Source organism: Taudactylus pleione, unplaced genomic scaffold (assembly GCF_031769625.1).
Source record: "Taudactylus pleione unplaced genomic scaffold, aTauple2 ptg001271l, whole genome shotgun sequence".
In the NCBI taxonomy this organism is placed as follows: Eukaryota; Metazoa; Chordata; class Amphibia; order Anura; family Myobatrachidae; genus Taudactylus; species Taudactylus pleione.
The window spans coordinates 37,358-51,822 of NW_028285671.1; positions in this window are offsets into that span (position 1 = coordinate 37,358).

The following is a 14,465-nucleotide window of genomic DNA, read 5'->3' on the forward strand; positions in this document are numbered from 1 at the left end:
AAAGTAAAAACAGGAGACCTGATAATCAATTTCTAAATGGCATTGCAAAAGTGTCTTAGGGGTTGGATAGTCTTGACACAAACAATAGAATATATTCATTATTTAATTAACCAATCCTCTGCAAATACATCCACTTTACAGGGACTTTGACTTTAGTCCCGGAATTAGGCCTAAATAGAGGCAGATAAATGGAGACAAGACATGGAGACACCAAAAGGTCAGTCCTCTTCTTATCAGTTGTTTAATGAATGATATGAAGTGTTTCTAAATGCAAAAGTGTAAGCAGATGAGTGCAGCAGCAGGTTGTATTCACTAGTGATTGTAGAACAAGCACTGGGGGCATAGGCCCCATTTCTCCCCATCCCCTCAAAGCCAAATGGCCCCCATTGAAGGGAAAAAACTGAATCTTCAGGTCCCCCTTCACCGATGCTAGTGGGACCCTTGGACATACTTGATCCCTTGAGCAAATTTGTTTTTGTTTTTTGTTTTTTTTAAATGGTCTCCCTAATTTTAGTGGTATATGATTTATACTACCCCTAATGGCATTTGAGTTTTCTGTTCACTTCTTCCACATGTTACATGGCTATGTATGTGATGTAACAAGGTGAGAGTTTGTTCCCAATCCTGGTGTAGGATGGGCTTTCTGGCTCTGAGTTGATGGAGAGAAATAAGGCTCATGTGCCCAGTGCATTTTTACAGTTTCTTGGATGATTGGAGCCAGGGGTATAGCTATAGGGAGTGGTGCACTCCCCTAGGTCACTTCAGGCCTAACACCATGAAGATGCACTGCTGCAGCCAATAGGTTTTGCTTGGTACTGTGTAAAAATCTACCTTGCCCCAATACAGGGAAGCCATAGTTGGAGACAGTAGTGTAGTGCATAACCACAATCTCAAGAGCATCACAGGTCCTATATACTTTTTTTATTGAAGCCTTAAATCTATGCTCCAATCACCCAGGAGAGTGTAAAAGCATGTTTTGGAAATAAGCACCATTTCTCTTTAAACCACGAAAGCCAAAGACCCACCATCACAGAGAGCAGGGCTGCACCTGACAAAGCAGCCAAACAGCACCTTAGATTCAGGGTTTTCAGGCTCTCTTATGGCTCAAAGCTTGGGGTTGCGCTTCTGATTTGTTACTTATCAGACACAAGCAGCTACCTCACATAGAGAGACATTGATAATTGTTGAGGAACTCAATGGGTAGTATAAATCATATGCTATTACAATTAGTGAGAGCTTTTCTTTAATAAAAAATAAATAAATCTATATATATATTATAATTTGCAGTACATATCATATGCTAACCACCCATAATTCAATGCTTAAATGTTAACTAAGCAAATAGATAGTGCGCACATTACTTTATTTATAAGCATAAAGTTTAGCTGCAAAATATTTTGCATATATTCAAATTATTTCACAGCTTGTACAGTTTAAGTGTAAATGAAGTAATATTTGCACTGTTTGCCCACTTAGCTGACTTTAAAAGATTAAATATATGGTGATTAGCATATGGTAAGTATTATAAATGTAAACACATATACATTGATTTATAATGGTATATGATATAAAGTGGTTTAGAAAAAGATTATTTTTGCTTTGTTCTCAAGTATGGTCGGCTCCTTGTGTCAGAGCTTGGGCTGGTAGTTAGAAACTGCAGCAGTAAATTAGGAGCCAGGTATCCAAGAGACAGAACTGCAACTCCCAACCAAACAGCAGATGCACCCCTATATTTCTGTCTTTTTCTCCTGTAAATGTTTTTTCATTTGGCCTGGTTCTATTTTCGCCCATCCTTTCCTCCTCCTCCTTAATCTATACTTTCATTTCTTTGATTCATTGTTACCAAAAGAGAGCAGAGGATTTCAATGTCATTTAGAGCCTTGGAGTTATTATTTTTTTTCAATTCATCTCTATGTTATCAATTAACATATGCAGACTTCTTTCCCTCCATCTCTTTCTCTCTGGGTGCATGATTTGTGAATGCACTGCCTCCTGCAAGCCTCTGCCACACCCACAAGCCAACTGGCAGCCTTCCTTTCTTCATTTCTTGTCTCAGCAGTTAATCAGATAGTCTAAGACCTTAATTGGAATGTTAACAGTGTTTATGGAATGTTCACACTGTCCACGGAATGTTCAGAACTCTACGGAATATTCATACTGTCCACGGAATGTTCAGGAGTGGCTGCCATGCAGTCACCAAGGCAATAGAATGTAAACAGTCAGCTAGCAGATTCTGCCACTATAACAACATTTTTCTATGATGTCACAATCTACTGCTGCTTATAACCATTGCACTTCCTCGGAGAAGCTTACTTGAGGGAGACAAACACCTCGAGATGCATCATATCACTGCTCGTTCTTGCAAATGGAGAAAATGAATGCCTCCAGCTGGTCCCAAGTTAAACAATGAGGAAAATTCAAGCATTGCAAACCTAAAATATATTTTCAAAAGATGACAGAAATTTTCTGAATAGATAAAGTGAACTACTCTAGCAAATTTTGCCTCAGTATAGAAATGTAACAAATACCCAATTTGTCAGAAGTAATGGATAGCAATTCATGGCTCCAACAGTTGTATCCATGTGGTTACCCCCACAATGGTGCGAAAAAGTAAAAACAGGAGACCTGATAATCAATTTCTAAATGGCATTGCAAAAGTGTCTTAGGGGTTGGATAGTCTTGACACAAACAATAGAATATATTCATTATTTAATTAACCAATCCTCTGCAAATACATCCACTTTACAGGGACTTTGACTTTAGTCCCGGAATTAGGCCTAAATAGAGGCAGATAAATGGAGACAAGACATGGAGACACCAAAAGGTCAGTCCTCTTCTTATCAGTTGTTTAATGAATGATATGAAGTGTTTCTAAATGCAAAAGTGTAAGCAGATGAGTGCAGCAGCAGGTTGTATTCACATGTGATTGTAGAACAAGCACTGGGGGCATAGGCCCCATTTCTCCCCATCCCCTCAAAGCCAAATGGCCCCCATTAAAGGGAAAAAACTGAATCTTCAGGTCCCCCTTCACTGATGCTAGTGGGACCCTTGGACATACTTGATCCCTTGAGCAAATTTGTTTTTGTTTTTTTTTGTTTTTTAAATGGTCTCCCTAATTTTAGTGGTATATGATTTATACTACCCCTAATGGCATTTGAGTTTTCTGTTCACTTCTTCCACATGTTACATGGCTATGTATGTGATGTAACAAGGTGGGAGTTTGTTCCCAATCCTGGTGTTGGATGGGAGCCTTTTGGCTCCAGGGATGTCAAAGATGGGCTTTCTTGCTCTGAGTTGATGGAGAGAAATAAGGCTCATGTGCCCAGTGCATTTTTACAGTTTCTTGGATGATTGGAGCCAGGGGTATAGCTATAGGGAGTGATGCACTCCCCTAGGTCACTTCAGGCCTAACACCATAAAGATGCACTGCTGCAGCCAATAGGTTTTGCTTGGTACTGTGTAAAAATCTACCTTGCCCCAATACAGGGAAGCCATAGTTGGAGACAGTAGTGTAGTGCATAACCACAATCTCAAGAGCATCACAGGTCCTATATACTTTTTTTATTGAAGCCTTAAATCTATGCTCCAATCACCCAGGAGAGTGTAAAAGCATGTTTTGGAAATAAGCACCATTTCTCTTTAAACCACGAAAGCCAAAGACCCACCATCACAGAGAGCAGGGCTGCACCTGACAGAGCAGCCAAACAGCACCTTAGATTCAGGGTTTTCAGGCTCTCTTATGGCTCAAAGCTTGGGGTTGCGCTTCTGATTTGTTACTTATCAGACACAAGCAGCTACCTCACATAGAGAGACATTGATAATTGTTGAGGAACTCAATGGGTAGTATAAATCATATGCTATTACAATTAGTGAGAGCTTTTCTTTAATAAAAAAGAAATAAATCTATATATATATTATAATTTGCAGTACATATCATATGCTAACCACCCATAATTCAATGCTTAAATGTTAACTAAGCAAATAGATAGTGCGCACATTACTTTATTTATAAGCATAAAGTTTAGCTGCAAAATATTTTGCATATATTCAAATTATTTCACAGCTTGTACAGTTTAAGTGTAAATGAAGTAATATTTGCACTGTTTGCCCACTTAGCTGACTTTAAAAGATTAAATATATGGTGATTAGCATATGGTAAGTATTATAAATGTAAACACATATACATTGATTTATAATGGTATATGATATAAAGTGGTTTAGAAAAAGATTATTTTTGCTTTGTTCTCAAGTATGGTCGGCTCCTTGTGTCAGAGCTTGGGCTGGTAGTTAGAAACTGCAGCAGTAAATTAGGAGCCAGGTATCCAAGAGACAGAACTGCAACTCCCAACCAAACAGCAGATGCACCCCTATATTTCTGTCTTTTACTCCTGTAAATGTTTTTTCATTTGGCCTGGTTCTATTTTCGCCCATCCTTTCCTCCTCCTCCTTAATCTATACTTTCATTTCTTTGATTCATTGTTACCAAAAGAGAGCAGAGGATTTCAATGTCATTTAGAGCCTTGGAGTTATTATTTTTTTTCAATTCATCTCTATGTTATCAATTAACATATGCAGACTTCTTTCCATCCCTCTCTTTCTCTCTGGGTGCATGATTTGTGAATGCACTCCCTCCTGCAAGCCTCTGCCACACCCACAAGCCAACTGGCAGCCTTCCTTTCTTCATTTCTTGTCTCAGCAGTTAATCAGATAGTCTAAGACCTTAATTGGAATGTTAACAGTGTTTATGGAATGTTCACACTGTCCACGGAATGTTCAGAACTCTACGGAATATTCATACTGTCCACGGAATGTTCAGGAGTGGCTGCCATGCAGTCACCAAGGCAATAGAATGTAAACAGTCAGCTAGCAGATTCTGCCACTATAACAACATTCTTCTATGATGTCACAATCTTCTGCTGCTTATAACCATTGCACTTCCTCGGAGAAGCTTACTTGAGGGAGACAAACACCTCGAGATGCATCATATCACTGCTCGTTCTTGCAAATGGAGAAAATGAATGCCTCCAGCTGGTCCCAAGTTAAACAATGAGGAAAATTCAAGCATTGCAAACCTAAAATATATTTTCAAAAGATGACAGAAATTTTCTGAATAGATAATGTGAACTACTCTAGCAAATTTTGCCTCAGTATAGAAATGTAACAAATACCCAATTTGTCAGAAGTAATGGATAGCAATTCATGGCTCCAACAGTTGTATCCATGTGGTTACCCCCGCAATGGTGCGAAAAAGTAAAAACAGGAGACCTGATAATCAATTTCTAAATGGCATTGCAAAAGTGTCTTAGGGGTTGGATAGTCTTGACACAAACAATAGAATATATTCATTATTTAATTAACCAATCCTCTGCAAATACATCCACTTTACAGGGACTTTGACTTTAGTCCCGGAATTAGGCCTAAATAGAGGCAGATAAATGGAGACAAGACATGGAGACACCAAAAGGTCAGTCCTCTTCTTATCAGTTGTTTAATGAATGATATGAAGTGTTTCTAAATGCAAAAGTGTAAGCAGATGAGTGCAGCAGCAGGTTGTATTCACATGTGATTGTAGAACAAGCACTGGGGGCATAGGCCCCATTTCTCCCCATCCCCTCAAAGCCAAATGGCCCCCATTAAAGGGAAAAAACTGAATCTTCAGGTCCCCCTTCACCGATGCTAGTGGGACCCTTGGACATACTTGATCCCTTGAGCAAATTTGTTTTTGTTTTTTTTTGTTTTTTAAATGGTCTCCCTAATTTTAGTGGTATATGATTTATACTACCCCTAATGGCATTTGAGTTTTCTGTTCACTTCTTCCACATGTTACATGGCTATGTATGTGATGTAACAAGGTGGGAGTTTGTTCCCAATCCTGGTGTTGGATGGGAGCCTTTTGGCTCCAGGGATGTCAAAGATGGGCTTTCTTGCTCTGAGTTGATGGAGAGAAATAAGGCTCATGTGCCCAGTGCATTTTTACAGTTTCTTGGATGATTGGAGCCAGGGGTATAGCTATAGGGAGTGATGCACTCCCCTAGGTCACTTCAGGCCTAACACCATAAAGATGCACTGCTGCAGCCAATAGGTTTTGCTTGGTACTGTGTAAAAATCTACCTTGCCCCAATACAGGGAAGCCATAGTTGGAGACAGTAGTGTAGTGCATAACCACAATCTCAAGAGCATCACAGGTCCTATATACTTTTTTTATTGAAGCCTTAAATCTATGCTCCAATCACCCAGGAGAGTGTAAAAGCATGTTTTGGAAATAAGCACCATTTCTCTTTAAACCACGAAAGCCAAAGACCCACCATCACAGAGAGCAGGGCTGCACCTGACAGAGCAGCCAAACAGCACCTTAGATTCAGGGTTTTCAGGCTCTCTTATGGCTCAAAGCTTGGGGTTGCGCTTCTGATTTGTTACTTATCAGACACAAGCAGCTACCTCACATAGAGAGACATTGATAATTGTTGAGGAACTCAATGGGTAGTATAAATCATATGCTATTACAATTAGTGAGAGCTTTTCTTTAATAAAAAAGAAATAAATCTATATATATATTATAATTTGCAGTACATATCATATGCTAACCACCCATAATTCAATGCTTAAATGTTAACTAAGCAAATAGATAGTGCGCACATTACTTTATTTATAAGCATAAAGTTTAGCTGCAAAATATTTTGCATATATTCAAATTATTTCACAGCTTGTACAGTTTAAGTGTAAATGAAGTAATATTTGCACTGTTTGCCCACTTAGCTGACTTTAAAAGATTAAATATATGGTGATTAGCATATGGTAAGTATTATAAATGTAAACACATATACATTGATTTATAATGGTATATGATATAAAGTGGTTTAGAAAAAGATTATTTTTGCTTTGTTCTCAAGTATGGTCGGCTCCTTGTGTCAGAGCTTGGGCTGGTAGTTAGAAACTGCAGCAGTAAATTAGGAGCCAGGTATCCAAGAGACAGAACTGCAACTCCCAACCAAACAGCAGATGCACCCCTATATTTCTGTCTTTTACTCCTGTAAATGTTTTTTCATTTGGCCCGGTTCTATTTTCGCCCATCCTTTCCTCCTCCTCCTTAATCTATACTTTCATTTCTTTGATTCATTGTTACCAAAAGAGAGCAGAGGATTTCAATGTCATTTAGAGCCTTGGAGTTATTATTTTTTTTCAATTCATCTCTATGTTATCAATTAACATATGCAGACTTCTTTCCATCCCTCTCTTTCTCTCTGGGTGCATGATTTGTGAATGCACTCCCTCCTGCAAGCCTCTGCCACACCCACAAGCCAACTGGCAGCCTTCCTTTCTTCATTTCTTGTCTCAGCAGTTAATCAGATAGTCTAAGACCTTAATTGGAATGTTAACAGTGTTTATGGAATGTTCACACTGTCCACGGAATGTTCAGAACTCTACGGAATATTCATACTGTCCACGGAATGTTCAGGAGTGGCTGCCATGCAGTCACCAAGGCAATAGAATGTAAACAGTCAGCTAGCAGATTCTGCCACTATAACAACATTCTTCTATGATGTCACAATCTTCTGCTGCTTATAACCATTGCACTTCCTCGGAGAAGCTTACTTGAGGGAGACAAACACCTCGAGATGCATCATATCACTGCTCGTTCTTGCAAATGGAGAAAATGAATGCCTCCAGCTGGTCCCAAGTTAAACAATGAGGAAAATTCAAGCATTGCAAACCTAAAATATATTTTCAAAAGATGACAGAAATTTTCTGAATAGATAATGTGAACTACTCTAGCAAATTTTGCCTCAGTATAGAAATGTAACAAATACCCAATTTGTCAGAAGTAATGGATAGCAATTCATGGCTCCAACAGTTGTATCCATGTGGTTACCCCCGCAATGGTGCGAAAAAGTAAAAACAGGAGACCTGATAATCAATTTCTAAATGGCATTGCAAAAGTGTCTTAGGGGTTGGATAGTCTTGACACAAACAATAGAATATATTCATTATTTAATTAACCAATCCTCTGCAAATCCATCCACTTTACAGGGACTTTGACTTTAGTCCCGGAATTAGGCCTAAATAGAGGCAGATAAATGGAGACAAGACATGGAGACACCAAAAGGTCAGTCCTCTTCTTATCAGTTGTTTAATGAATGATATGAAGTGTTTCTAAATGCAAAAGTGTAAGCAGATGAGTGCAGCAGCAGGTTGTATTCACATGTGATTGTAGAACAAGCACTGGGGGCATAGGCCCCATTTCTCCCCATCCCCTCAAAGCCAAATGGCCCCCATTAAAGGGAAAAAACTGAATCTTCAGGTCCCCCTTCACCGATGCTAGTGGGACCCTTGGACATACTTGATCCCTTGAGCAAATTTGTTTTTGTTTTTTTTTGTTTTTTAAATGGTCTCCCTAATTTTAGTGGTATATGATTTATACTACCCCTAATGGCATTTGAGTTTTCTGTTCACTTCTTCCACATGTTACATGGCTATGTATGTGATGTAACAAGGTGGGAGTTTGTTCCCAATCCTGGTGTTGGATGGGAGCCTTTTGGCTCCAGGGATGTCAAAGATGGGCTTTCTTGCTCTGAGTTGATGGAGAGAAATAAGGCTCATGTGCCCAGTGCATTTTTACAGTTTCTTGGATGATTGGAGCCAGGGGTATAGCTATAGGGAGTGATGCACTCCCCTAGGTCACTTCAGGCCTAACACCATAAAGATGCACTGCTGCAGCCAATAGGTTTTGCTTGGTACTGTGTAAAAATCTACCTTGCCCCAATACAGGGAAGCCATAGTTGGAGACAGTAGTGTAGTGCATAACCACAATCTCAAGAGCATCACAGGTCCTATATACTTTTTTTATTGAAGCCTTAAATCTATGCTCCAATCACCCAGGAGAGTGTAAAAGCATGTTTTGGAAATAAGCACCATTTCTCTTTAAACCACGAAAGCCAAAGACCCACCATCACAGAGAGCAGGGCTGCACCTGACAGAGCAGCCAAACAGCACCTTAGATTCAGGGTTTTCAGGCTCTCTTATGGCTCAAAGCTTGGGGTTGCGCTTCTGATTTGTTACTTATCAGACACAAGCAGCTACCTCACATAGAGAGACATTGATAATTGTTGAGGAACTCAATGGGTAGTATAAATCATATGCTATTACAATTAGTGAGAGCTTTTCTTTAATAAAAAAGAAATAAATCTATATATATATTATAATTTGCAGTACATATCATATGCTAACCACCCATAATTCAATGCTTAAATGTTAACTAAGCAAATAGATAGTGCGCACATTACTTTATTTATAAGCATAAAGTTTAGCTGCAAAATATTTTGCATATATTCAAATTATTTCACAGCTTGTACAGTTTAAGTGTAAATGAAGTAATATTTGCACTGTTTGCCCACTTAGCTGACTTTAAAAGATTAAATATATGGTGATTAGCATATGGTAAGTATTATAAATGTAAACACATATACATTGATTTATAATGGTATATGATATAAAGTGGTTTAGAAAAAGATTATTTTTGCTTTGTTCTCAAGTATGGTCGGCTCCTTGTGTCAGAGCTTGGGCTGGTAGTTAGAAACTGCAGCAGTAAATTAGGAGCCAGGTATCCAAGAGACAGAACTGCAACTCCCAACCAAACAGCAGATGCACCCCTATATTTCTGTCTTTTACTCCTGTAAATGTTTTTTCATTTGGCCCGGTTCTATTTTCGCCCATCCTTTCCTCCTCCTCCTTAATCTATACTTTCATTTCTTTGATTCATTGTTACCAAAAGAGAGCAGAGGATTTCAATGTCATTTAGAGCCTTGGAGTTATTATTTTTTTTCAATTCATCTCTATGTTATCAATTAACATATGCAGACTTCTTTCCATCCCTCTCTTTCTCTCTGGGTGCATGATTTGTGAATGCACTCCCTCCTGCAAGCCTCTGCCACACCCACAAGCCAACTGGCAGCCTTCCTTTCTTCATTTCTTGTCTCAGCAGTTAATCAGATAGTCTAAGACCTTAATTGGAATGTTAACAGTGTTTATGGAATGTTCACACTGTCCACGGAATGTTCAGAACTCTACGGAATATTCATACTGTCCACGGAATGTTCAGGAGTGGCTGCCATGCAGTCACCAAGGCAATAGAATGTAAACAGTCAGCTAGCAGATTCTGCCACTATAACAACATTCTTCTATGATGTCACAATCTACTGCTGCTTATAACCATTGCACTTCCTCGGAGAAGCTTACTTGAGGGAGACAAACACCTCGAGATGCATCATATCACTGCTCGTTCTTGCAAATGGAGAAAATGAATGCCTCCAGCTGGTCCCAAGTTAAACAATGAGGAAAATTCAAGCATTGCAAACCTAAAATATATTTTCAAAAGATGACAGAAATTTTCTGAATAGATAATGTGAACTACTCTAGCAAATTTTGCCTCAGTATAGAAATGTAACAAATACCCAATTTGTCAGAAGTAATGGATAGCAATTCATGGCTCCAACAGTTGTATCCATGTGGTTACCCCCGCAATGGTGCGAAAAAGTAAAAACAGGAGACCTGATAATCAATTTCTAAATGGCATTGCAAAAGTGTCTTAGGGGTTGGATAGTCTTGACACAAACAATAGAATATATTCATTATTTAATTAACCAATCCTCTGCAAATACATCCACTTTACAGGGACTTTGACTTTAGTCCCGGAATTAGGCCTAAATAGAGGCAGATAAATGGAGACAAGACATGGAGACACCAAAAGGTCAGTCCTCTTCTTATCAGTTGTTTAATGAATGATATGAAGTGTTTCTAAATGCAAAAGTGTAAGCAGATGAGTGCAGCAGCAGGTTGTATTCACATGTGATTGTAGAACAAGCACTGGGGGCATAGGCCCCATTTCTCCCCATCCCCTCAAAGCCAAATGGCCCCCATTAAAGGGAAAAAACTGAATCTTCAGGTCCCCCTTCACCGATGCTAGTGGGACCCTTGGACATACTTGATCCCTTGAGCAAATTTGTTTTTGTTTTTTTTTGTTTTTTAAATGGTCTCCCTAATTTTAGTGGTATATGATTTATACTACCCCTAATGGCATTTGAGTTTTCTGTTCACTTCTTCCACATGTTACATGGCTATGTATGTGATGTAACAAGGTGGGAGTTTGTTCCCAATCCTGGTGTTGGATGGGAGCCTTTTGGCTCCAGGGATGTCAAAGATGGGCTTTCTGGCTCTGAGTTGATGGAGAGAAATAAGGCTCATGTGCCCAGTGCATTTTTACAGTTTCTTGGATGATTGGAGCCAGGGGTATAGCTATAGGGAGTGATGCACTCCCCTAGGTCACTTCAGGCCTAACACCATGAAGATGCACTGCTGCAGCCAATAGGTTTTGCTTGGTACTGTGTAAAAATCTACCTTGCCCCAATACAGGGAAGCCATAGTTGGAGACAGTAGTGTAGTGCATAACCACAATCTCAAGAGCATCACAGGTCCTATATACTTTTTTTATTGAAGCCTTAAATCTATGCTCCAATCACCCAGGAGAGTGTAAAAGCATGTTTTGGAAATAAGCACCATTTCTCTTTAAACCACGAAAGCCAAAGACCCACCATCACAGAGAGCAGGGCTGCACCTGACAGAGCAGCCAAACAGCACCTTAGATTCAGGGTTTTCAGGCTCTCTTATTGCTCAAAGCTTGGGGTTGCGCTTCTGATTTGTTACTTATCAGACACAAGCAGCTACCTCACATAGAGAGACATTGATAATTGTTGAGGAACTCAATGGGTAGTATAAATCATATGCTATTACAATTAGTGAGAGCTTTTCTTTAATAAAAAATAAATAAATCTATATGTATATTATAATTTGCAGTACATATTATATGCTAACCACCCATAATTCAATGCTTAAATGTTAACTAAGCAAATAGATAGTGCGCACATTACTTTATTTATAAGCATAAAGTTTAGCTGCAAAATATTTTGCATATATTCAAATTATTTCACAGCTTGTACAGTTTAAGTGTAAATGAAGTAATATTTGCACTGTTTGCCCCCTTAGCTGACTTTAAAAGATTAAATATATGGTGATTAGCATATGGTAAGTATTATAAATGTAAACACATATACATTGATTTATAATGGTATATGATATAAAGTGGTTTAGAAAAAGATTATTTTTGCTTTGTTCTCAAGTATGGTCGGCTCCTTGTGTCAGAGCTTGGGCTGGTAGTTAGAAACTGCAGCAGTAAATTAGGAGCCAGGTATCCAAGAGACAGAACTGCAACTCCCAACCAAACAGCAGATGCACCCCTATATTTCTGTCTTTTACTCCTGTAAATGTTTTTTCATTTGGCCTGGTTCTATTTTCGCCCATCCTTTCCTCCTCCTCCTTAATCTATACTTTCATTTCTTTGATTCATTGTTACCAAAAGAGAGCAGAGGATTTCAATGTCATTTAGAGCCTTGGAGTTATTATTTTTTTTCAATTCATCTCTATGTTATCAATTAACATATGCAGACTTCTTTCCATCCCTCTCTTTCTCTCTGGGTGCATGATTTGTGAATGCACTCCCTCCTGCAAGCCTCTGCCACACCCACAAGCCAACTGGCAGCCTTCCTTTCTTCATTTCTTGTCTCAGCAGTTAATCAGATAGTCTAAGACCTTAATTGGAATGTTAACAGTGTTTATGGAATGTTCACACTGTCCACGGAATGTTCAGAACTCTACGGAATATTCATACTGTCCACGGAATGTTCAGGAGTGGCTGCCATGCAGTCACCAAGGCAATAGAATGTAAACAGTCAGCTAGCAGATTCTGCCACTATAACAACATTCTTCTATGATGTCACAATCTTCTGCTGCTTATAACCATTGCACTTCCTCGGAGAAGCTTACTTGAGGGAGACAAACACCTCGAGATGCATCATATCACTGCTCGTTCTTGCAAATGGAGAAAATGAATGCCTCCAGCTGGTCCCAAGTTAAACAATGAGGAAAATTCAAGCATTGCAAACCTAAAATATATTTTCAAAAGATGACAGAAATTTTCTGAATAGATAATGTGAACTACTCTAGCAAATTTTGCCTCAGTATAGAAATGTAACAAATACCCAATTTGTCAGAAGTAATGGATAGCAATTCATGGCTCCAACAGTTGTATCCATGTGGTTACCCCCGCAATGGTGCGAAAAAGTAAAAACAGGAGACCTGATAATCAATTTCTAAATGGCATTGCAAAAGTGTCTTAGGGGTTGGATAGTCTTGACACAAACAATAGAATATATTCATTATTTAATTAACCAATCCTCTGCAAATACATCCACTTTACAGGGACTTTGACTTTAGTCCCGGAATTAGGCCTAAATAGAGGCAGATAAATGGAGACAAGACATGGAGACACCAAAAGGTCAGTCCTCTTCTTATCAGTTGTTTAATGAATGATATGAAGTGTTTCTAAATGCAAAAGTGTAAGCAGATGAGTGCAGCAGCAGGTTGTATTCACATGTGATTGTAGAACAAGCACTGGGGGCATAGGCCCCATTTCTCCCCATCCCCTCAAAGCCAAATGGCCCCCATTAAAGGGAAAAAACTGAATCTTCAGGTCCCCCTTCACCGATGCTAGTGGGACCCTTGGACATACTTGATCCCTTGAGCAAATTTGTTTTTGTTTTTTTTTGTTTTTTTTTAAATGGTCTCCCTAATTTTAGTGGTATATGATTTATACTACCCCTAATGGCATTTGAGTTTTCTGTTCACTTCTTCCACATGTTACATGGCTATGTATGTGATGTAACAAGGTGGGAGTTTGTTCCCAATCCTGGTGTTGGATGGGAGCCTTTTGGCTCCAGGGATGTCAAAGATGGGCTTTCTGGCTCTGAGTTGATGGAGAGAAATAAGGCTCATGTGCCCAGTGCATTTTTACAGTTTCTTGGATGATTGGAGCCAGGGGTATAGCTATAGGGAGTGATGCACTCCCCTAGGTCACTTCAGGCCTAACACCATGAAGATGCACTGCTGCAGCCAATAGGTTTTGCTTGGTACTGTGTAAAAATCTACCTTGCCCCAATACAGGGAAGCCATAGTTGGAGACAGTAGTGTAGTGCATAACCACAATCTCAAGAGCATCACAGGTCCTATATACTTTTTTTATTGAAGCCTTAAATCTATGCTCCAATCACCCAGGAGAGTGTAAAAGCATGTTTTGGAAATAAGCACCATTTCTCTTTAAACCACGAAAGCCAAAGACCCACCATCACAGAGAGCAGGGCTGCACCTGACAGAGCAGCCAAACAGCACCTTAGATTCAGGGTTTTCAGGCTCTCTTATTGCTCAAAGCTTGGGGTTGCGCTTCTGATTTGTTACTTATCAGACACAAGCAGCTACCTCACATAGAGAGACATTGATAATTGTTGAGGAACTCAATGGGTAGTATAAATCATATGCTATTACAATTAGTGAGAGCTTTTCTTTAATAAACAATAAATAAA